General features: G+C 42.1%; 1 protein-coding gene across 3 annotated transcripts in view; it reads right to left on the bottom strand.

The window, feature by feature from the left end:
• The window catches only part of npy8ar (neuropeptide Y receptor Y8a), a 175,311-nt gene extending 163,109 nt beyond the window's left edge, over nt 1–12,202 (bottom strand). The window contains exons 1-2 of one of the 3 annotated variants that reach the window (XM_075455299.1): nt 11,991–12,202; nt 11,749–11,888 (exon numbers count right to left, since the gene is read on the bottom strand). The gene's annotated coding sequence lies outside the window, so the exon portion shown is untranslated. Of the gene's footprint in view, nt 1–11,748 lie in introns of all 3 variants that reach the window. The other 2 variants (XM_075455301.1, XM_075455300.1) reach the window with 2 other exon arrangements.
• Nucleotides 12,203–25,738: the final 13,536 nt, after the last annotated feature.

Consider the following 25,738-nt stretch of genomic DNA (forward strand, 5'->3'; position numbering starts at 1 on the left):
CAAAGCCATCAATGATTCCATGTTTCACTCTCATCTAAATCAAATGCTGCTTCATTATCTCTTCCATTAAAATGTATCATCCTTTGACAACCTCAGTAGAGGCAAACAAAGGTAGTTTAATCAAAGTGAAGTTTATCATGCAACCACCTATGAATGTGATGATCAGTTTGAAATCATCTGTCCTTCTGCAGATGAGTAGGAACACTGATGACAACGTGTTCAAACATGTAATTAGACGTCCACACTGTAGACTTCATAAAGATAAATGAGAATTTGACGTGAACAAAAAAGAGATGGATTTATTTTATCTCCACTCAACACAGACAAGAGAAAAGACAATGAACCTGATGCAATATTTTACCCCCTAAACTTTGTGTTCCCAGTTAATTACAGGAAACTTTCAGGAAGCCTGATTAAACCCCTACAAGCTAATCTATTTTCATTAAAATTTCAAGCAGCCACAGTTAACATGATAATGACACGTCAATCTTAAATCCCTTCAACAAAGCCCTTCCAACTCTTCCTCCCATGTGTAAGAAAAGAAGGAAGCAGGATCAGATAGTGGGAAATAATGAAGTTTCCATTTGGCAGATTAATGCTTGATGGTCATTTACTATGACTAACATAACCAGTGGTTGAAGTAGGAACCCCATTTCCAGATAACTTGGTTAATTTTCTTAAATGCATCTGTAATTTGTTATTTAGTTTGAACCTTTATTTAATAGACAAAAGTCAAAATAAATTATTTTTAGTGTCATTATTGACCAACATCATTTATCTAAAAAACGGAACCAAATGTAGAATCTGAAGCATCAACACAAAAGTTGTTCCAGAGTCATGTTTCCCATTGTGTTCAATCAGCTTCCTTTTAATGACACTTTTTAATGCTTTGGGAACTGAGGATACTGATTGCTGCAGTTTTTCAGAGGAATCAGTGTCAATTCTTGCTGAATCCAAGATTTGCTGCTCAACAGTCCGTGGTTGTTGTTGTTGTCCGATTGCTCCTCTTCATGATGCTCCATACATTTTCAATAAGAGACAGATTAAAGGAAAGCCAGTCACGCACACACACTCTGTGTGTATGAAGCCACGCTGTTGGAAGTCGTGCAGAATGAGGTCTGGCATCATCCTTCTGAAATAACGACGGACCTCCCGGGAAAAGACGTCACCATCATAAGTCTCTCCAAAACTCCAACATCCACTACTGCATCAATGGTACCTTCACACATATAAAGCCATCCATGCCATGGACACTGATTCACCCCCATACCCTCACAGACACTGGCTTTTGCACCTTTGTCTGATAACAACCTTGATGCCCTTTCTCAAAAAAATCACAATGACGTCATTTCTGCTTGTAGGCCTGGTGGGGAAATCGCGATTCGAAGTGCTTTATGTCCCTCTCGGCACTTCGTCGTTTTTCATAGACCGGAAGGACATGGCAGCCTCCATAGAGCTTACCTGCTCTATGTAGATACAGACAAGTTATTCTTCACTCAGGAGGATAAGTGAGATTTTTGACAGAGATCATTTTACACCAATGAGGACTAACTTATGAATGAATATGTTGATTTGAGCTAATAAATTACTTAATTTATTACATAGTGTCCCTTTAAGTGCTGTTCTAAGGAATTGTGTACAGTTTTTCACTATATTTTTAATAAGTCTTTACAAAACCAACATGTCCCAAAATGTTGGAAAGATGCAATAATTGTTCCTGTTCCTAAGATAAGGTGTCCCAAAGTCCACAATGATTTTAGGCCTATTGCTCTGACCTCGCTGGTCATGAAAACATTTGAAAAATTGGTAAGGAATTTTATTTTAATGAAGACCCAGGCTGATCTTGACCCATTCCAGTTTGCCTATCGGCCATACAGGCGTGTTGAGGATGCAACTGTATCCTTAATGAATTTGCTTTTAAAACAGGCAAGGGAGCACACGCCCAACTATTATTTATTGACTTCTCCTCTGCGTTTAATACTATTCAGCCCCATGTTTTAATAGAAAGACTTTTGGAGCAATTTCACCTGAGCAGGAACCTTCTGGGCAGGGTGCTACATTTTTTAACTGACAGGACACAAAGAGTGCGGGTCAATGGAGTGCTGTCTGACCAGACTTGTACCTCCACTGGCTCCCCTCAAGGTTGTGTTCTGTCCCCTCTTTTGTTTATTCTTTACACCAACATGTGTCGCAGTAGCATGGAGGACCGTTATATTCTTAAGTATGCAGATGACTCTGTTATTGTCAGTCTGCTAAAGGACAATGAGACAGGTCATGGTCCAATTGTCCAGGAGTTTGTAGATTGGTGTGAGCAGTCCTTTCTACAACTGAACATCTCAAAAACAAAAAACATGCATGTCGACTTCCGGAGACACATCACTGATAAGGAATCAATTACCATAAAAGGTCAGGCAGTGGAATGTGTAGACAATTATAAATATCTTGGGACCATTATCGACAGTAGACTCACCTTTGTGGCACACTGTGAATCTGTATATAAAAAGGCAAACCAGCGCCTACACTGCCTAAGGAAGCTGTCATTCTTCCATATTGACAAAAAACTGCTAACCGTGTTTTACAGATGTTTTATTGAGTCTATACTTTCTTTTAGCCTTGTGTCCTGGTTCAGCAACCTACCCCTAAAAAATAAAAACTTCCTGAATCAGATTGTGAAGTGGGCTAGTAAATTAATTGGAGAATCACAGCTCAACATGGAATCTCTTCACAATAGGCAGTTACAGAGACTGGTGGGGACCGTGGGGTCCATCTTAAATGATGCATCCCACCCACTAAATGGTGAATTCCAGCTTCTCCCCTCAGGTCGTAGGTTCCTAATGCCTGCCTGCAAAACCAAGAGGTATAGATGCAGTTTTATCCCCTCTGCTATTAAAACACTGAACAGTACACGAGTCCTACTTTTAGGGTTTAGCCGTGTTTTTATAGATCTATTTATATATTTATTTGTCTGTTTATTACTCTTTTCTATATCCTTGTTTGGAGCACTTGTCTGCTTGTCATGTTCTGTTTTTGTTGTCCTTGTTTTTGCTTTGGTATTGTCCTTTGTCACTGTCATTAGTATTGTGTTGTTTGTGCAAGCTTTTATTGTTACTGATGTCAGTACTGTGTTGTCTGTCTGTGTAAGCTTTTGCTACTTTTACCTGCAACCAAATCTACCTTCGGGTATAAATAAAGTCACCTTACCTTACCTTACCATAGCAATAAGAACAACAGGTATCTAAACCTAAATCTGGGGTTGACATAATGACAGATCTGCTGGCACCCGGCTGCCTGGCGTTCAGTCAGAGTTCCATTGATTGTTATCAGATGATTCAAATTGAATATTATATCAGAAAGTGCTCAACAAAACACAAAGCAAAACAAACTGTTGCTCTCAAAGAAAAAGAAGCAGCTCTGTGTTATAAAACCCATGAGGTTGAGTTTCCTACTTATGACTTGTTACAAAGAGCTTAAAGTTTGCTTTAGACATAAGTAAAGACTGTGGGTATAAACCATTCTAACCGCTGATCAGTAGTCACTGAAGTTCAGAAAGGAAACAATCCCTCATTAGCCGCTTTCGGACAGAGCCGTTCTAAGAACGCAGTTATAAGAACTGTCCTCCTCGGATTCCGTTCTGATAACTGTCCTTCCCCAGCGGAACTGTTTCAGTCTGCATTCGCACATGAGTCGGGACCAGGTCGGGACTGGTGCGGCGCACGCAGCCGTCTGCGTCAGTGACGTGTTACTTTAGCGGTTTAGCACCACATTCAACAACAAAACAAAATAAAACAAAACCCGGTAAAAGTAAGGAGAGAAGAAAAAACACCACAAAGAAGCTAATATGGAGAGCGGGGAGGCCACCGTGTTCATGGTCTGCATGATGGTGATATTAATCATGGACGATCACATCGGGCGTCTAACATCGAGGCTGGAAGAGCACACAGAGAGTCAGGAGACGAAGGATCAAGCGCAGGCGATACTTTTTCATTTCATGAAGGAAGAAAAGAGAACAGAGCACCGCAGACAAAGGAGACAACGTGTAAGTTTAACTTATTAAACACGCGCCGGTTGTGTCTGTGTCGTATGAGGAAACATTTCAGCCGTGATAGCATGACATGGGGCGTAGCTACCGACCACCAAACACCTCCGTCAGATGTGTTCCTATAGAACCCTGAAAAGACCCAGCCTCGGAGAAGGAGCTAAAAAGGTTATAGGAACTGAGGGCGATGGTCCCGAGTTCCTGTATGTGCGAATGCGGGAGAAAACGACCCCTTGGATTAAAAGGTTATAAGAACTGCCAAAGGTTCCTACAGTCCGAAAGCAGCTAATGACTACCTTCAGCTGTCACATGCTCATCTACTAAAACAAACATGGACGCCAAAGAGTGGCTACTGCCTGAGACTGGAACAAATTAAATGAGTGGATCCACACGGGACTAAACTATTTAACTCCCTGGACTGGTCCCAGGTGATACTAGACCAGATGACTCACATTGGACCCAGACAAACTGACCATGACTGAGCCCAGACTTAAGTAAACCAGCTGACTCAGATGGGACCCAGACCCAGATGGTATAAAACCAACTGATCAAGACAGGAACAAAAACAAACTGACCAAGACTGGACTAACACGGGTCTAAACCAGCTGACGCAGACTGGACCCAGACTGTACGAGACCAGATGACTTGCATTGGACCCAGACAAACTGACCATGACGGAGTCCAGACTTAAGAAGACCAGCTGACTAAGACTGGACCCAGACTGTACTAGACCAAATACTACACAAGACTGAACCCACAATAAAAAAAAAGACCAGCTGGAGAGGAACAAGATACAATGGGACCAGAAACAACTGACAACAATGGAACAAGCTAACTAAAGACTAGACCCACTATAGACTAGACAAGGGATGTCCTGATCAGGTTTTTTGCACTTCTGTGAGGTAGCTTGAACAATCAAGTAATACAAAAATTCTTCACATTGGAGCAACGATGTCCAATATAAAAACGAACAGCAGCTCAACTTGAAATACCTGGCAGGCATGAAAACAAATAAGCAAATAAAAGTGCCACAGTGTTATAAAGTAAGGCCATTAATGTGCTTTTCGGAACTGCGCTCCTAATTCTTACTCTCCTCCTCTGGCCTCATAGAAGCAAATGTACATTTTTCTTGATGAAAACCAACATCTCTACCTTGTTAGGTTTGTTGTGTTGAATACAGCCTTGTCCTTGCCACCTTTTGAAATCCCAAGTTTGCATATCTCACAGTTTGCAATCACAACGTTTTTATCATCCACTTTAAAATACTTCCACACCGCAGACATTCGCGCCCCCAGCTTCAAGCTGCTGCCGTGTTCTGCTTCACTTTACGGCACGCAGCAAAGTGACGTCATGTGTTGTTTCTGTGAGGAGTTGAGACAGTCTGACTCTGTACCATCACATAACAGTAAATACTAAGCTGTTATTTTTTTCCCCATTTGTTTTGAAATATTATAGTTCTGATAAAAAAAATTAAATAATGGGAATAAATATACATATATAGATATAGAGCCGATCCCTGATCGGGATGTAACAGCCAATTCCGATCGAGTCTGAAACCACGTGATCGACCCCGATTTCCAATCATGTGATCAGACCGAGACATCCCTAGACTAGACCAGCTGACTAAGACTGGACCCAGACCTTCACTAGCCAAGATCCATTGACCCGTACTGGCTTAACCAACTGAACAAGACTGGACACAGATCTGAGCTGTACAAATGACCAAACTGGACTCAGATTGAAAGGAACCAAATGAAATAAACTAGACCACATCAAACTAGATAAGCTAACTCAGACCTTAATTGAAAAAGATTGGCTGAACCAGACTTGAACACACCAACTGACCCGGCCTGGATAGAAATGATTTAAACTGGGCCAGGACTGGAACAATCATCCCACCCAGCCTTAGCCAAGGCTGGTCCAGTAAATGATCAGCTCATAAAAAGTCAATTCAATTTGAAATATTCACAATACCATACTCACATCCTGATATGTTGGCCCATGTGTTTATTGTTTAGGTCTTATTATATGTATATGATGGTTCCCGTAGAGGCAGCAGAGATTAAAGATGAAATTATTGTTTTTCCACCATATGATGTGAAGTTATTTTCCTGGAGATCCACTCTATAGCTGCCTTCCTGGTCGGTTTTCAGGCAAACACACACAAGTCATACTTCCATCTCTTCTGAGAACAACACATTGATTACATTCATCACCCAAAGAGTCAACCTGACATTAATAGAAGACTTTACCTTAATATTTAACAATTTACTTGATGGTACTTGTTTTAAGTCTCCAACAGGAGGGTGAGTTCTCACAGTGTGCCCATGAAAACACCTGAGTGCACACAAACTGTTATTTATCCGTTCACAGAAGCTGCCAGAAAAATGTTTGACAAAATAATGGAGCCTGCTTAACATACAAAAGCTAAAACTGCATTTAAAAAAAATTAATAAATCAATAATAATAATAAAATTAAAATAATCCATCTTTTCAATAAAAAACAACTGTCTGCACAAAAGATAAGATATTCTACAAACAAAAGACTAAGTGACTCTGTATCATCAAATAGTCTCAAATTTTGCACATTGATTAAGGGATCAGAGTGTTTCTTTAGCCCCTTTCACACTGCCGAATAACCCGCGTTTAATTCGCGAATTTAGCGTGTCCGCTGTTGTGTTCACACTGCCGTCCCGGGCTGCCGCGTCAACTCGACTCGCCTTTCGACCCGCGTCGGACCCTAGTCTTTTTGCCGAGCCGAGTTTGATGTGAACACAATCGACGCGGGTCGGACGTGGGCGTGACGTGAGGAGTTTAAAAGACAGAATGGACAGCTGATTCAGAACAACAGCGACAGGTGAGGACAAGTTTTACTCTGTTTTAGCCTACATCAAGTTGGAGACATTTTTTAATATGGCCAACTGGTGAGACAAGGAGGTCCGCGAGCTCCTCAGCCCCCGAGCAGAGGACGTTATTTTCCGCCACATTTCGGGGACGGTGAAAGATGGACCTCTGCTGGAAGGGCTGGCGAGAAAGATGGGAGAGCGCGGTTTCCCACGCAGCAAGACGCACCGTAAAGTAACATCTCCATGAACTGCATTGCAAAAATGAGTTCTCAAGGTGTCCCGCCATCCTTGGTTTGAAAAATTTGATGCAGACAGGTGTATTTCACCCTACCTCCGACGCATGGCTTGTGCCTACGTCATTGTACACGCCCAGCATTTTATGTGTTTCGTGTGACGCTCTGCCACTAGGCAACTCCCCCTGAACTCGGCTTCAGGCGACACGGGTCACCCTGACACGCCAAGCGTTCACATTGCTCGACGCGGGTCGAAGGTGCAATTTGGACCCGCTAAGATAGCGGGTCGCAGTGTGAAAGGGGCTACTGTCTGATTGCTTTGTACACAAAGCAAGTAATGCTTAACAGCTGCATAGATCAGAAACGTCTGGCTGAGGACAGGAGTAAATAACGGTATTTGTGCAGATACCATCAAAGACGGAAAACATTTCACCGTGTGTAAAATTAGAACAGTTATTGTATATTTTAAACAATTTTCGGTTTCCAAAATGTAAGAAAATAAATCAGATTGAAAAAACATTTGATCCCTACTGCTCAAATTATCAAGTTATTTGTTACTTTTGTGATAACTACTTGAAAGGTTAAACCAAGACCTTGTCATTCTGATGCTAAAATCAAACTGCTCATGGGATACCATAACATAAGGCTATTGATCAATCTGCAGGTATTTCTTGTTTAATGTGGTACACTGTGTGGTGTTAAGACAATGTTTTGCAAAAAATGCCAACATAAAGTTGATAAAACTTAACCTGATGTCAAAAATTCCCTTTCCCTCAAACAACAGACTACATAACACTTTGAGATTTTGTTGTAAATGTAAAGTGCAGTATAAATAAAATTTGTTATTATTATTTTTATTTAAAGAAAGAAAATGGTCCATGCCTTATTAATCAAATAATAAGTGTCTAGCATTTCTAACTAAAACTGCAATAAAAGTTAAACTTTTATTTAATAAAAATTAAATGATTCGTAATATAGCTGCTGATTACTTTCCTATTTCAGCTCAATGTGTGGGAAAAGATTTCTGTCTCCAAACCACAAAGTAGCTCATCCATCATCAGACAATGCAGTCACACAGAACTGTCAAAGGAACATAATCTATGGTTTTGTGTCATAATTGATTGATGATCGTGTCAGAAAAATAACTGCACATGGGAGTGTTTATAAACAGACAAAATGTCACTGAGGGGTTTGGTTTGATATCTCCATCAAAATACATCATTTTGACAGCCATGCTGCATGTCACTAGCCTGGGAATTCCCATGCTGCTTTGCACGCGATTTCATTCAGACTGCAAAGGCAGCCTGGAAACCACCGCCCTTATTTTTGCCTGAGTTAGGGAACCAATCACAGAACGGGGGGGGGGGCAGCAAGACGAAGTTTACTTTTAAAAAAAAAGAGCAACGTTTGGCATTGAAAGATTTAATTGCCTTCTTCCTCGTCGAATTTCTGTCGCTCTACATACGTCATCTGGTATAAGTGATACAATTGGCTTTGAATCGCGCGCAAAGCAGCATGGGAAGAACCAGACGCCATTTGATAGACATTCGTAGCGCCCAATAAACGGCTCTAAGCATTCGTAAACCACGCCTCAAATACGAGAAAATGCACACCTAGTTCCCAGACCACCATCTCATCGAGATGTGGACGCGTCAGCCAGGCTAGCATGTCACAGGAAAAATGCACAATTCATGTCGATCATAATTATTTTAGTTTTGTGCTTATTTAAAGCGGCAGTCGGCAACTTTTTTTTAGTCATATTAGCTTGAACTGTCATGGGATTCTGGAAGTAGAATATTAAATAGGCTGTTTAGGAAAAATAACGTAATCTGTAGCTCCCTCTGAAGCCTGTAATCATGCTTGCAAAAACCGAGCGCTCCCGGCTGTTTTTAACCAATCAAGTTAGGGTGGAGGAATCCTACCTGTCAATCACAGCTTGTGTACACGCTGCTGAGCGTGAGTCTGCCCCAGCTTGTGTGCGCTCACACTGGTGTGAACTCACGTGCACAACCTCGTCCACAGAGGGGGAGGGGTTTGGGGGGCGATTCGGAGCTTGTTAGAGGTTGGGGGAGGGACCTGAAAGTTGTATCAGTTCGAATTTTCCGACTTTAGACTCGTAATTTTGAAAACTTGCCGACTGCAGCTTTAACATTCCACCAAACAGGATTATATTAGACTACAGTACTGTACAAAAGTGCTGATCCAGCCCTCATTTATTTCTGTTTCATTCCAAGCAGCCAGACATTCCTGTAATCTTTAAAGGGGTTCTGATCAATAGTTCTCCAGACTTTGAGTTTTTCTTTGGACATTTTCTGCTTTTTCACTCATTTTCAGTCCAGTCCTTGTACCTGACCATTTTCAGAGGAATGTGTTTTTTCTTTGTTAAGCCACTTAACTCTGAATCATTCAAGCAGAAAAAAAGCTCCTAACTCAAGGAATGAACCAGTGTTGTGTCTACACATAACAGACAACTTAGAAGAAGCCATTTTAAATAGTATCTTTAGGCACTTCGTTACTAGCAGCCTGTCACAACATCATTTGTTCCCATTTCTTTAGTTGCATCTATGAAAAACACCAAAGATAACACAGTTTGACAGACAGAAAATAGTATTTTTGCAACAACAAGGTGATTCCCAAACAGCTATTAGCTGAAAACTTGGCATATCTCAGCATGGTGTGCAGTGTGTCCTTAAAACATTTGAGGAAATGGACAAGTTGAGAACAAAAGGCCTAAAAAAATATCTACAGCAGATGAACAGTATCTAAAAGTGATGTCCTTAAGAAAGAGGAAAAAAATCCAGAAAAGACCTGACACAGGACTTGAGGGATGCATCTGGACCTTCAGTTGATCCATCTACTGTTGGCAGAAGCCTCATCAGAAATGGTCTCCATTGAAGGGTGGCTGTTAAGAAGCCATTCTTAAAGTGATAGTTCGGAGTAGATTCACCCTAGGGTCATTTGAACCGTGACATCCAGCCAAGTAGCCCACCCGAAGTTTTTTCGATCTTGGCTGAACATCAGCTGAGTTACTGAGTTATCCCGAATAGCTTAGTACAAGCGCTAATGGAACCTGGCAGTATCTCCAAAATTACCACACTAAAATCACATGCCATGACACCAAACTTCTACAGTAGTACAAATATGGTCTTTACTCACAAAACGATGCATTTTGAAGTTTGTACATAGTCCAGGAGTTTATTATTATCAACACAAGCCTAATAGCTTCTCTGCTGCTAAAGCTGCATCGACGTCACTTCCTTGATCTGGGAGCTTCAATGTAAGATGAGGGTTGATCTACTACTGTAGACAACAAAGCAAGGCTGCTCAATTTCTCCATTGATAAAATAAATTCACAACTCTACAACATAAAAATTCATAAAAATTAATGTAGAATATAGCATATACTTTGTTGTCTACAGTAATAGATCAACCCTCATCTTACTTTGAAGCTCCCAGATCAAGGAAGTGACGTCGACGCAGCTTTAGCAGCAGAGAAGCTATTAGGCTTGTGTTGATAATAATAAACTCCTGGACTATGTACAAACTTCCAAATGCATCGTTTTGTGAGTACAGACCATATTTGTACTACTGTAGAAGTTTGGTGTCATGGCATGTGATTTTAGTGTGGTAATTTTGGAGATACTACCAGGTTCCATTAGAGCTTGTACTAAGCTATTCGGGATAACTCAGTAACTCAGCTGATGTTCAGCCAAGATCGAAAAAACTTCGGGTGGGCTACTTGGCTGGATGTCACGGTTCAAATGACCCTAGGGTGAATCTACTCCGAACTATCACTTTAAGGAAGGGAAACAGGGAGAAAAGGAACGGAACAGAGAACGGAACAAAAGGCAGCCAACATCCAAAGAAGAGCTTTAGGATGTTCATGCACATGTTTCAATAAATCACCGTTTCCCATTTTCCTGGAAATACAAAAAGAAATGAGGATTGAATCAATATTGTTTGAATAGTACCATATATTTTACCCGGATATTTACTCCAGGTAAAACATACTGATATTGTATTTCTGTTACTTCTGTACATCCACAACTCAGAGGTTTGTAGTTTCCAGAAGCACATAAATGCAACACCCAGCTGATGAATGAGGCACTTCAACTAAACGTTTTTAAACACAAAAATTGCCTTTCAAATATTTCAAATTGCCTTTCAATATAGCAAATATAGTAGATTCATGAGCAAAAAGTTGGAAATGTACATGTCCTTTCTTGAAAGTTTTTAAATAAAAATTCATATGTTAAATACATTTAAGACTTGTATCGTTGGTTCTTTTTAAAATGGAATAATTAGATAACTATAATTGCTAAAGATCCTGTCGCTTATTTGTTGTTATGAGTGGATCATGAGGAACAAGTTTTGAGACTAATCTTGTACATCAACCAGCCCTGCATTTTAAAATAGGATTCTAAGACAAACTGATGACTCTTATGATCAAATTAAAGAAACTGAATAAATTAATCTGAAGAGCACTATTAAAACTGTTTTCTGTTGCAGAGATTTCCAGTGAGACGGCTACCTGCTGCATTCACCCACATTAAATAATCTGTCAATCGATCATTTAAACAATAATACCAAGTAAATTATCTGCTCTCAGAGCAGCATCTGAAGTTTGACTCACTTTGGATGTTTGAGTTTTAATCCTTCTAATTCTGGGTCAGAACTTCCCCTTCTGCACTAAAAAGCTGCCAGCATCTTCACCAGCCGCCATCAGCTGCCATCCGGCTGCCTGAACGGTGGCGCATTTGGTGCCTGTTCTGTCTGCAAACAGCCGAAAAATACAACAACCCGCGACTCATTTCAGAGAAAAAGAAGAGAGGACAAAGATCGAAGCAGCGGGAGAAGGCGGAGACCTGCACTCACCGATCCGGGCTGTCTGTCCGCAGTGTCCGGAGACCGAGCTTGGGTCTGCTGGTAGTCCTCTCCGCTCTGCACGAGGAGACGTACACCGCGTGGGTGCGAGCAGAAGAAGCAGCTGTGCCCAGTCAGCAGCTCAGCGCCGGAGGTGCTTGCAGTTTGGAGCAGGGAGAGAAGAAACGCGCTCTGGAGGAGGCGGAGGTTTTTAACGCCCATCACTCAGAAAGGTTCCGTCCTCAGGGAGCGGGTCTGCTGGGCCCAGGAGCAACGCACGCTCTCGTGCAAGCAACAGAGCCGGTACCAGGATTTTAGAAGAACCAAGGTAACAGAACAAAGCCCGCCTCCCAAACGCCACACAGAAGGATACTGGTGAAAATGTCTTTTATTTGTCCTCTTTATCATGGACAAATGGACGGAGTTGTCTCCTATCAAGACCAGTGCTTTCTAAACTTGACTTCATTTTCGGTCCCCATTTTGTTCTGAATTGCTGTTTTGTTGAGTTTAAGAATTAAAGCTAGAAGGTTTGACTAAAAGTTGACCATTTCACAAGTGTACTTTATCTTTTAAAGCTTGAAATGTATCCCTTTACTGTGACAAACCCCAGTCCGTCTGCAAAATACACAAACATGGAAATAAAAACAATCCTAATAAACTATTCCAATTCATTGACATCTGCATATAATGATTGTTTTTGTCCATGACTTAAAATGTTTCATATTGTTTCTTTATTTTTGTCACAGTTTTGTACTGAAATTGGACAATCTGAATCTCCCAAGAACCAGCAGCTACTGGTATTTGTAGGAGTAAAGTTGTCTAAAATGGAATGCACCTTTACCAAAGGTTGGCTAACACTTCAAAGACCAGTCTCTTCATTACACAGACAGAGCAACATTTAACTGACAGGAATGCTGGATGGATGAAGGTGGAAAGATTAGCCCACATCAGCAGGAAGAAACCAACATTTTAAAGGACACTCTGGTACCTGGTAGCAATTAGGCCAAGTTCACCTCCGACATGTTTAAACTTTTATGAGAAGTTACTGGGTGATTAACACCTGGAAGCCGTGAGTCAGCTTTAGTGATGGACAAGTCCAGCTCTTTTCAGAGATCTGGATCATTTGGCTCAGCTCAGCAAAGAGAACCGTTTTTTTCACTTCTTCACTTAGTACCACTTCTAGTTTTGTAATTTAGCCAAATTTAGCAAAATTTTGACGTATACTATGTGTGCATACAGGCATATTTATAAGATTATTCAGATTAATAATTCTACGCTAATATTGGTCTAAAAATCTAATGTAAATTTAAAAAAATCCTCTTTCTGCCTTTGTGTTATTACAATAAATCCAGATGCTGCTGCATTTTCACGTCATCTGCACTTTCCTTCCATCTCTGCTCCTCCTTTGCCTACAGATCGTAACGTTTCCATTGCTCACCTCCCCTTCACCTTTTTAACCTGATGGTATGATACTGACCGTTTTCACACCAGAGGTCCGTTTCACAAAGCAGGTTAAGTGAAAACTGAGTTTATTAACCCTGAAATGAGGGAAACTCTTGAGTTTTCCGTTTCACAAAGGGAGGTAACTTAAGCTCTCGGTCAGTTACCGTAGTAACAGACTCTATGAACCTAACCTGGTCGGGACCAGGTTTTCACAGTGAACCTAGAGTTTCTCTCTGTCTCCGCCCTCTTTCAGCCACACACACCATTTGATTTTCTCATTCATTCAGTCAGCAGAGCGAGTTTTGGCATAGCCTAGTTCTTCTACTTCTAGAAGTCCATTTGGCACAATAAGAGGCGACTTTTTTCACAAACATGATATGTCCTTTTGACAATGATCCCATGGATGAAGGTGCAGCATTATTGCGCAGAGAATTAAATATTCGTTGAGAGATGGTTATCAGACCGCGCATAGATGTTTTAGCATTTCCAGACAATTATCTTTTTGAGCGGCACCATCAGAATTTTGTTGGGACAAAAGAAAAAAAGACATAAAAGACAAATAAATATTTGTATGAATAGGTTTAAAAAAGATATATATATAGCCCTTTTATATTTTATAAAGGCACTTGTGTCTTGGGGGTGGACTCCCTCCAGGGATTCCCTCAGCCAATGGCCTTCCAATATTCTGGTTTAGGGCCAGCTCCTCTCACTCTGTCAGAGGTGGCGGTGCTGGGCCACCACCCGTTTTACGGACATCTGCCTATTTTTTTGTTGGCTGAGTAGAAGTCTGTGTTATTTTAAATAGGTTTAATTATTTAACAGAACATGATATAGATGAGAAGACATTTATGTGTGTGAAAACAGCATGTTGGGGATAAAACAAATGCACAGTGAAATAGCCACTTAATATTTACTTTACGTAAAACATCATCAAAATGAGGTATCTCCATGGTACCTCATGGAGGACCTCGGGGTCTCACCTGTTTGAACAATGTTTTTATATTTCATCTTAAACTGCTGCCAATTGCTCTACTCCTCCTCGGGATTGCACTTAAATTAAATAAATGAATGGGCTACCATTCAAGCAGTTTTCCCCTGTAAAATTATTGTGATTGCAAAGGACTACATTTAAACTTACGCTTTTGCTGCTGTAGCGGTATTGCACGTATTTCTAAAAACGTGTTGAAACTCGCCGTATGAGCGCATTAAGGTTTCCAATTCAAGGTTGGTGAAAAACGTAGCCCTCCTCTTCCCCATTGCCATGGTGACTCGTCGAATCGGGGCTCCATTGATGCTGGCTTTTTAAAGTTGTGGTGCTAAACTCAAGGTGAAACTACTCAAATCAGTGTTTATGGAACCGAAAACTCAGAGTTTTCTATCTCAGAGTAGACCAACTCAGAGTTAAGGATTAGACTCAGAGTTTGTTGAACCTGCTTTGTGAAACGGACCCCTGATCGGTTGCATCAACAACAGTTAGTGGGAGCCTTTTGCCACTGCCAAGCAGGGCTATTTTTGGAGACAGAGAGAGCTCTCAGACGAGAGCCAGCTTCCATTGTTCACATAAGTTGTAACACCTGGTCAGGTGGCCGTTTGTCAAGACTCAAGAATCAAGGATTCTTTATTGTCATTATAAATACACATCACTAAATTTTCAGTTGGTTGTGGGCTTAAGGAAGGGAAATGTTTAAGTTAAAGCTGCTCCTAGAGATCAGTTCAAATATACTACCTCTATCAAGATGGCACCATTGTGTGTGGCTGGCCATCTACCTCAGCTACCTTTTTTTGTGTATTGTCATGTTTTTATCGTTTTCATCACTACTGGTGTATGATCGCCTGAGTCTCTTAAAACTCTGAGATTCTTCCTAGATTATTGGACATAATACCGAACCAGGACAACGATCAGACAACGCCACCACCTGTTGGACAGAGAGGTGTCCAACATGGACAGAGAGGTGGAGTAATATGCCGGCTGAAAGCCCACCTGGCTTCGTCCTCCACGAACAACACTCGCCATATGGTGTCTGGTCTCTCCTGTGATTTAGCCGGCTACGACATCCGAGGCTCCGTGGATTACTCCTACCGATGGCTGCTGCCGGTCGTACCGGAGGCCGGGTACCCATCTCCCTGCCCCCGACCCGTGAGGATCCGCAGATGGGGCGGGGCCTCCCAAGAGACGGATCGGCGTTTCGTTCACATGGCTCTCATCAACACCAGATCCGTCGCAAATAAGACTTTTATCCTAAATGACTTTTTTACTTCGCATTCCTTGGATTTCCTCCTGTTGACTGAAACAGGGCGTTCTCTGAACTCCTTGCACGCACCTGTTCTTTCTTCAGCTCCTTGAGAGTGTCGGGGCGAGGAGGGAGACTTGCTGTAGTGTGCCCTAATAAGTTCAAGTTTAGACTATTGCAATGCACTTTATGTTGGTGTCTCCCAGTCTTCTTTCAGTCGCCTTCAACTTGTGCAAAACACTGCTGCCCGTCTTTTAACCAACACTAGACGTGTGCACATCACTCCTGTTCTTAACTCCCTCCATTGGCTTCCTGTCCTTTATAGAATTGATTTTAAACTTTTAATGTTTGTTTTTAAAGCTCTTAACGGCCTCGCCCCATCATATTTATCTGAGCTTTTAACAGTCCGCAATCCTGGTAGAGCTCTGAGGTCAACAAATCAATTTTTGCTGGAAGTGCCCAGGTCAAAATACAAACACTGGCGTGACCGAGCCTTTTCCGTCGCTGCCCCCAGGCTCTGGAATAAGCTCCCCGTCGAGCTGTGTCTTATTTCTGACCTGGGCCTCTTCAAATCTAGGCTAAAAAACAACTTTGTTGCTTTTAATACCCATTAGTATGATGGCACTTTTATCTTATTTTATCTTTATCGATTTTGTTATATTTTATTGCTTTCACTGTTCTTTTATTGTTTTTTTTAATTTTTTTTTACTTATTCTTCTCTTTATTTATTACCTGCTGTAAAGCACTTTGGTACACTGTAAGGATTGTCTGTAAAGGGCTGTATAAATAAAGTACATTTACATTTACATCAAGCTTTTTATATCGTTTTATGTCTTTAAAAAAACACTAGATAAGTTTGTGAGAAATGTATGTGCATCTGACTTGTTTTTGAGTGATCTGACTTTTGTTCTGCACATTTCCAGGCCTGAAACTGCCCTGTAGCGCTTGGGGTCTGAGATATCTGAGGTCTGAGATACTATAGTTTCCAGCCCTGCCCCACACTGTTTACTGACTTTATAGTTACTTGATATTTTTGTGGGCTTTTGGAGGTCTTTGTGGCGTTTTCAACATGACAGAAACCTAATTTATATGGCTGTGCATGTGCAGGGCTCACACAGAGATTTGTAATATGACAGTGGTGTTACATCGTACAACTGTAGGGGGAGACAAAGAGCAAAAACATTGGTAAATTCTCTTGTGTTACTATAAAATGATACAAAAAATAGTTATGGTTTGGGTAAAAGTACAAGCCAGGATGTCATCCCCTCACAGTACATTTAGTGCAGTCCTGATCTTTCTTTGACTTCCCTGCAGCTTATTAATGTGATGCTGCATTCATCCATCCATCCATCCATCCATCCATCCATCCATCCATCCATCCATTTTCTGTACTGCTGAATCCGTCGGTTGGGTCGCAGGGGGGCTGGAGCCTATCCCAGCAGTCAATAGCCCCTTTCACACTGCCGAATAACCCGCGTTTAATCCGCGAATTTAGCGTGTCCGCTGTTGCGTTCACACTGCCGACCCGGGCTGCCGCGTCATCTCCACTCGCCTTTCGACCCGCGTCGGACCCTAGTCTTTTTGCCGAGCCGAGTTTGGTGTGAACGCAATCGACGCAGGTCGGGCGTGGCGTGAGGAGTTTAAAAGACAGAATGGACAGCTGATTCAAAACAACAGCGACAGGTGAGGACAAGTTTTACTCTGTTTTAGCCTACATCAAGTTCGAGACATTTTTTAATATGGGGAGACAAGGAGGTCCGCAAGCTCCTCAGCCTCCGAGCAGAGGACGTTATTTACCGCCACATGTCGGGGACTATAGTGGTCTTGTATTCTCCGCATATGTTCTTCGGCGGCATCCCACGTTGTAACCATCCACACCCCATAAAATAACATCTCCATGAACTGCATATACAATTGCAAAAACGAGATCTCAAGGTGTATTTAACCCTACCTCCGACGCATGGCTTGTGCCTACGTCATTGTACACGCCCAGCATTTTATGTGTTTCGTGTGACGCTCTGCCACTAGGCAACGCCCCTTGAACTCGGCTTCAGGCGACACGGGTCACCAACACGCCAAGCATTCACATTGCTCGATGCGGGTCGAAGGTGCAATTTGGACCTGCTAAGGTAGCGGGTCGCAGTGTGAAAGGGGCTAATGGGCGAGAGGTGGGGTACACCCTGGACAGGCTTGCCAGTCCATCAGTCCACCACAGGGCCACACAGAGACAAACAACCACACACACGCTCACACTCACTCCTAAGGACAAGTTTAGAGACACCAATTAACCTAACATGCATGTTTTTGGACAGTGGGAGGAAGCTGGAGTACCTGGAGAGAACCCACGCATACACAGGGAGAACATGCAAACTCCACACAGAAAGGCCCCAGCAGGGAGTTGAACCTAGAACCTTCTTGCTGTGAGGTGACAGTGCTAACCACCACACCACCGTGCAGCCCCATGCTGCATTCATTTAAGTGTAATCTTTCCAAAAGCTTTTTCATTTAATAGAAATATCAAATAATAAAGTCATATAAAACTGACTTGAATTTGTAGATGCCTGCAACATCAACACATTCCACTCAGGGCGCTTTGCCTTTTTCACAAAGAACTGATTAATTTCCCCCGCAATTGTTCGCTTCTGCACTGAAATTCAATCGGAAGACTTTCAAGTCCATCCAAGGCCTGAAGTGCTGTGAGTCACATAATATTAAGTCTATAGACTTTGACTCCCTGAATCAGAGGCCAAACATGAGCCCTGGCTCATGACCCATGAGCTCCGTTTTTCTAAGGGATGTTTAATCCATCTAAAAGGTGGATATTTTTACTTTTTATTTTTATTTGTTTTTGCCATTTTTTACCTGATGTAATTAATCCACACAGGTATTATTTGAAGCTACACCCTTCCGCATTAAACAAATACTTCTCACTCAAAAGTGATGAAATCCCATTAACATTCCAGGTTTGGCAAACTGGTTCTGAATTAGAAAATAGTGCTTTCATCAAAACCCCGCTTGCCTAATGCAGAAAGACGAGAAAGTATGACATAACCAGCAACATACAAAACATTCATAGATACACCTAGACACAAATAAGCATATTAATATTACATATTGTCAAAACAAACATGCACAAACTTAATTATATGTTAGCAAGATAGCAGTTTCTTAACCTTTCTGTTGTCTGTAAGAGCCCAAACTTGTTGAATTACAAATGATTTCCACCTATAAACACAATGATTTAAAGCTTTTAGCACTCTCTTTTGAGTAACAAAAGCAGGTAAATGTGGTATATATTGTCAAGAATTGGTTTGGATTTCTCTAAGTCTATCTATCCTGTCAGCTCAGATTCTGCTCTGTCCTCCAGAAACATGTTCACAAAGTCTTTTTGCATAAAACTGACATAATTTGTCTTAGTTTTCCCTGGTTTCCTTCCTGCACTTAGAAGCACCAGCACTGATCACTTTTGTGTTTCTCGACCCTTCATCCTGGTTCTGAGCTGCTGGTGGGGCTCAGCTCCCAGCTGATCAGCTCGCCTGCCTCCTTCAGGGTCAGTCTTGTATTTCACATCCACATTTAATTAATTATTTCAGGCCTGCAGACCAGCTGTCAGGCGCTGACAGACCAGCTGCCCTTAAACTTTGGTCTATCAGCTGTCTGCACATTACAGATGTTCAGATGCACACACCTGTGTGCAGGTGCATCTGATGGTGTTTGTCTGCACAGATGTTTCCCTTTTTTTCCCCTCACATTCCTCACCCTTTATCTTCTGTCCTCTTGTTTCCTTCCCTTCTTTCCCAGCCTCCATCCTTCTGTTATCTGCTTTATTTCCCTTCTTGCTTTCTCATTCCTTTTCTTGTTTCCTCTCCTTAAAGGGGAACTCCGGGGCATTTGAAGCGCGTTTCCATTGCTAGAGGTTGTCAAATACTGATAGTAGGACACAGACAGGTGCAAATCTGCGCTCCCTGTGTGGAGAACGCGCTGTTCGCACAGCGTGTCATGCGAGGCTAATACGTGGTGGCTAAGGGGCAACTGCTAACCCTTCCACGTAAAACAACAACTTGCACACAGCAGAAACGTCACACCACTTTATAAACCATCCGACAATAAAGTCACAAGCCTTACCATCAAAACCATATGCATGGTTCTGACATTACTGGCATGGGGACATTACAAAACAACTTTATAAACAGCATGTAACTCACCGGCTGGTTGTAGGCTCGCGCATGTGAAAGCCCAAAAGAGTCGATGGACGATAATCCCATATACAAAACAATTATATTCTCTAGAAAAACTGCGTTCAAGTATTTAAAACATTACAACAATATTACTGGGCATGTATTGTTGTAATGTTTTAAATACTTGAACGCAGTTTTTCTAGAGAAAATAATTGTTTTGTATATGGGATTATCGTCCATCGACTCTTTTGGGCTTTCACATGCGCGAGCCTACAACCAGCCGGTGAGTTACATGCTGTTTATAAAGTTGTTTTGTAACGTCCCCATGCCAGTAATGTGAGAACCATGCATTTGGTTTTGATGGTAAGGCTTGTGACTTTATTGTCGGATGGTTTATAAAGTGGTGTGACGTTTCTGCTGTGTGCAAGTTGTTGTTTTACGTGGAAGGGTTAGCAGTTGCCCCTTAGCCACCACGTATTAGCCTCGCATGACACGCTGTGCGAACAGCGCGATCTCCACACAGGGAGCGCAGATTTGCACCTCTCTGTGTCCTACTATCAGTATTTGACAACCTCTAGCAATGGAAACGCGCTTCAAATGCCCCGGAGTACCCCTTTAAATTTCTCTGGTTTCTGATTCTCTGATCATTCATCTCCATCTAATTTAAATAGAGAACGTGGATCCATTCCATTTCCTTCCTCTCTTCTTACCTCATTTTATATTTGTCTTTTGTTCTACTATATTTTTCTATTCTTGAGTCATCTTTTCATCATAATCTTCTCTTCCTTTCATCTTTTTAATTTCCTTTTGTGTCACATCCTCTTGTCTCCTCTCCCTTTTATCTTTTGAATTTCTTTCTCTCCTTTCACTTTCCTTCCTTTCTTTTCCCTTTTTGATTTCTGTCCCATATGATCAAACCCAGTTTTCTTTCTTTTTGTTATCTTTCTATTTTCCTTCAATTTCTATTCTTCTTTATTTCTAATCTCGTCCTTTTTTATCTTCTTTTCCCCCTCCGTTCTTCTGTTTTGTCCATATCTTCTTTTGAAATTAAATTTGTCCTTTTTCAGTTTCCTCTCATCTCCTTACATTCGTCTTTTTTCTCCTCTTTCTTATTTCCTTTGTTCATTGCTTCCCTTCACTTTGGTTCTCTCTGGTGGCACCGGTTGAATGAGAACTGGCCTTCAAGCTTCAGATATTCTGCATATCTGTTCTAGAATGCGCTGCTGAGGGTGGCAGCACGTTGGAGTAGCTCTGTACCTCACATTGAGATTTATTCTTTTTTCTAAATTTCATTCCTGTTTTTTCTTGGAAGAAATTGCATTTTTTGGACAACTGTTCCTTCCTGCCTTGGATGCTGTGCAGCTGGATTGAGTTTTCCCAATACTTTTGTATATTTTGCTGTTTTGTTATGATGCATAACCATAGCAACAAGGTGGTTTACAACAGGGAGCAGCTGATTAACATTGGAAAAGCAGAAATAATTCGACAACTGAAGCCAGAAATCCCACTGGAATTGAAAAGGAGGCGTCGTGGATGCAAAGCAGGAGCAAAGAGGAGAGAAAGAAAGAAGAAGTTCAAACCATCTCTGCCATCCGTCATCATGGGCAATGTAAGATCGTTAGCTAACAAGTTGGATGAACTTCTAGCCTTGACAAGGACTCAGCAAGAATATCGGGAATGTAGCATTATGTGTTTTACTGAGACATGGCTGCAGGACCATATCCCCGACTCCAGCGTCTCTCTGCCGGGCTTCCTGACTGTACGAGCAGATCGAGATTTAAAGAGTAGCAGGAAAAGGAAAGGGGGTGGATTGGCAGTGCTTGTCAACAACAGATGGTGTCACCCAGGACATGTTACTGTGAAGAGTCGTCTCTGCAGTCCTGACATTGAACTATTGGCAGTAGGTTTTCGTCCATATTATTTGCCAAGAGAGTTCACCAGTATTGTTTTGGTGGCTGTTTACATTCCACCCTCAGCTGTTGCCGGCACTGCATGTGATGTCATCAGTTCCGTTATTGCTCAGATACAGACACAACACCCCAATTCTTTTGTGGCAATATCTGGTGATTTTAATCATGCCTCACTCTCTGCTACACTGCCAACTTTTCAACAGTTTGTCAGCTGCTCTACCAGAGAAAACAAGACATTGGATTTGTTTTACACAAATGTCAAGGATTCATACATTTCCAAATCAAGACCTCCCCTGGGTAAATCAGATCACAACCTTGTTTTTCTCTGTTCAGCATATAAACCCCTTGTCCAGAGACTACCTGTCACAAAAAGTACTGTTAGAAAGTGGTCACATGAAGCTGAAGAAGCCTTACAGGGTTGTTTTGATGCAACCGATTGGGTTTCTCTTTGTAAGCCACATGGAGAGAACATTAATGCCATGACTGAGTGTGTGACTGACTATATAAACTTCTGTGTGGACAACACCATCCCCACCAGAACAGTGAGATGCTTCCCTAATAACAAACCCTGGATCACCAGTGAGCTAAAGGAACTATTGAACAAGAAAAAAAGAGCCTTTAGGGAGCGAGACAGGGAGTTACTGAGGAGTATACAGAAGCAGCTCAAAGTCAAGATCAGAGAGAGCAAGGAGGTGTATAGAAAGAAGCTTGAGAGTAAACTGCAGAGGAACAATATCAGAGATGTGTGGTCAGGAATGAAGAAGATCACAGGCCTCAAGCAGAGGGAGGATCGGATGGATGGAAGTCTGGACAGAGCAAATGAGCTGAACACATTCTTCAACAGGTTCAGTTCAGGAACAAGCTCACCATCCTCCCCTCCTGTTCCCAGCCAAAGAGACATCCCACCCTCCTCTGACCCACAGCTTTCCTGTAACATCTCCACCTCAACCTCAGTCATGGATTCTTCTGCTTCCACTAGTTTGTGTTCAACCCAATCAGGAGATGCTGCTGTCCCCTTTGCCTCCCCCTCCCACTTTTCTGTTTCTAGAAGTCAGGTGAAGAGGCAGTTGGAGAGACTGAACCGGAACAAGGCTGCAGGTCCAGATGGTGTCAGCCCCCGAGTCCTGAAGGCCTGTGCAGAGCAGCTCTGTAGGATTCTGCAACACCTTTTCAACCTTAGCTTGACCCAAGAGAAGGTACCACTGTTGTGGAAGACATCCTGTCTGGTTCCGGTACCAAAGAAAACTCAGCCTTCAGACATCGATGACTACAGACCTGTTGCCCTGACATCCCACATCATGAAGGTCCTGGAGAGACTCCTGTTGACCCACCTGTGTAAGCAAACCAGCACATATCAGGACCCCCTGCAGTTTGCTTATCGCCATGGAGTTGGAGTTGAAGACGCTATCATACACCTGCTTCAACAAACCCACTGTCATCTGGACAAAGCAGGCAGCACTGTGAGGATCATGTTCTTTGATTTCTCCAGTGCATTTAACACAATCCAGCCTGATCTGCTTCGTCTGAAACTCCAGAAGACTCAGGTGGAGGCCTCAACAATCACCTGGATTAATGACTACCTGACAAACAGACCACAGTTTGTCAGACTGAAGAATTGTGTGTCTAACCAGGTGATCAGCAGCACAGGAGCACCACAGGGGACTGTACTCTCACCATTCCTTTTCACTCTGTACACTTCAGACTTCCAGTACAACTCAGACTCCTGTCATCTACAGAAATATTCAGATGACTCTGCAGTTGTCGGGTGTATCAGAGATGGACAAGAAGCTGAGTACAGAGAGCTGGTGGACCGCTTTGTGGCATGGTGTGGGAACAATCATCTTATCTTGAATGTTAACAAAACAAAGGAGATGATTGTAGATTTCAGGAGAAACAGGGTCAGATCAAACCCTGTTTCCATCATGGGAGAAGAAGTGGAGGTGGTTGAGGAATATAAATACCTTGGTGTTCATGTGGACAACAGACTGGACTGGAGACACAACAGTGAAGTCATCTACAAGAAAGGACAGAGCAGACTGTACTTCTTGAGGAAGCTAAGGTCCTTCAAGGTTTGCAACAAGATGTTGCAGATATTCTACAAGTCTGTTGTTGAGAGCGTCATTTCCTCTTGCGTCATCTGTTGGGGAAGCAGCATCAGAACCAGGGACCTAAAAAGACTCAACAACCTGATAAGGAAGGCTGGTTCTGTTCTGGGGATGACTGTGGAACCTCTGGAGACAATAATGCAAAGAAGGATTTTGCATAAAATCAAGAGAATTATGGACAACCCTGAACATCCTCTCCATGAGACTGTTATCGGAAAACAGAGTCTCTTCAGTCAAAGGCTTCTTCAGTTTGGATGCAAAACGGACCGCTACAGGAAATCATTCCTGCCCACAGCCATCAGCATCTATAATAACTCCTTGATTTAATTGAGCTACATCAACATTTAATTTCCCTCCGGGATAAATAAAGTATTTTTGAATTGAATTGAATTGAATTGAATAAGAACTCTTTAGAAAAAATTTAAATGCAGTTTTTATTCTGTGAGGCCACTCTGAGTGGATTTTATCTCCATGCACAGTCGCTGTGTTCTCCTTTCAGTCTCTGCAGGGACTGTGTGTGTTTCCTCTAAATGCTCTTCTGTGAATTAACTTTCCTTCTGGAAAGGACAGGAAAGGAAAGTTTCCTTCCTTACATTATCGTTTAATGTAAAGCAGCGGTTCTGTGGCTCCAATCAGTTTCACAAATTAGATTAAATAACTGCATGAGAGGTTCAATTCGCAGCTACAAAAAACAGGCCTGGATGGTGACTCTGAGTTACTTGTGACTTACTCAGACCCAGGCGCATCATTTCCGCCGGGGACGGTGGGGACGCGTCCCCGGCACTTTGTCTGACGAGCAGATTTGTCCCCACCACTTTAAAAAAGTAGAGAAAGTGCAAACGCCGCTTTTGCTAAAAACTATAATTTTATATGATGGCATTCTCCTAACCAAAGACTATTTGATCCGCTCTGCTTTCACTCTCCTTGTATGAATGCGCTTGCGATCAGCCCCCATTGCTGAATAGCAACTATGTTGAATCCGCTCCGCTCCCACACACTGCGCACACTCTGCAGTCTGTTACAGTTTAACGAGCGATGAAAGACGTCGCTGGTGTTGCAGGTGAAGATTCGTCAGTGTTTATGATGCATATCAGGCGAGATAGACAATGAATGAAAACTTATTTCACAGAGGGGTTGCTGCTCGTTCACTCTTGCCTTTCGTTTCATAACCTGGCAATGTTTAAAACTTTGTCAGGGCAAGGGCTGTTTGTAGCCAGGCTATGTCTCCTGATGCACTCTTGCTTGGTCGAGGTTTGTCTGAGATTTGTTGGTGTGTCAAGGTCTGAGCAATAACCGAAATCGTGTCTTGTACTAAAATGCGGATTTTGAAATACGAATAGGGCCTACTCTTAAGTTTATCCCAACCCAGGATGTTTCCGACGGCCTAAACAAGACCGCGCAGATGGCTTTTAACTTTTAATATGGGGACAATATCGCGTCAATACGCATCATCTAATGCAATGCCTATTATTTATCATGACACCTCAATTCGGAAGTAATGGGCCTAGCTTGTACCCAGCACTTTTCAAACCTTACTCAGGTTTATGATAATTGTCCCCAGCACTTCTGAAATCAAACTGACGCCCATGCTCAGAGCAATTTACTGGGATAATGAGTATCCAAATATCAGAGATTGACGGTGCAGAAACGGCAAGATAGAGTTGAGGGACAAAAACAAGCAATGCACGACTGAGACAATAGACCGTGCTGAATTATAGGACAGAAAGATTGCGCGCTGACTTGTCCTCGGCTTCTTGTCTGTACCGTAATGAAATGTTTTTAGAGCTCTGACTCTCAGGCGTAAAACATCAATATTTTTCTGAGCCTTGAGCCAAACACAAGGACAGACGAGTGAAGCACAGTCCAGTCTGCACACAGTAATTACTTTCACAT

This window comes from Odontesthes bonariensis, chromosome 22, assembly GCF_027942865.1.
Source record: "Odontesthes bonariensis isolate fOdoBon6 chromosome 22, fOdoBon6.hap1, whole genome shotgun sequence".
NCBI lineage: Eukaryota > Metazoa > Chordata > Actinopteri > Atheriniformes > Atherinopsidae > Odontesthes > Odontesthes bonariensis.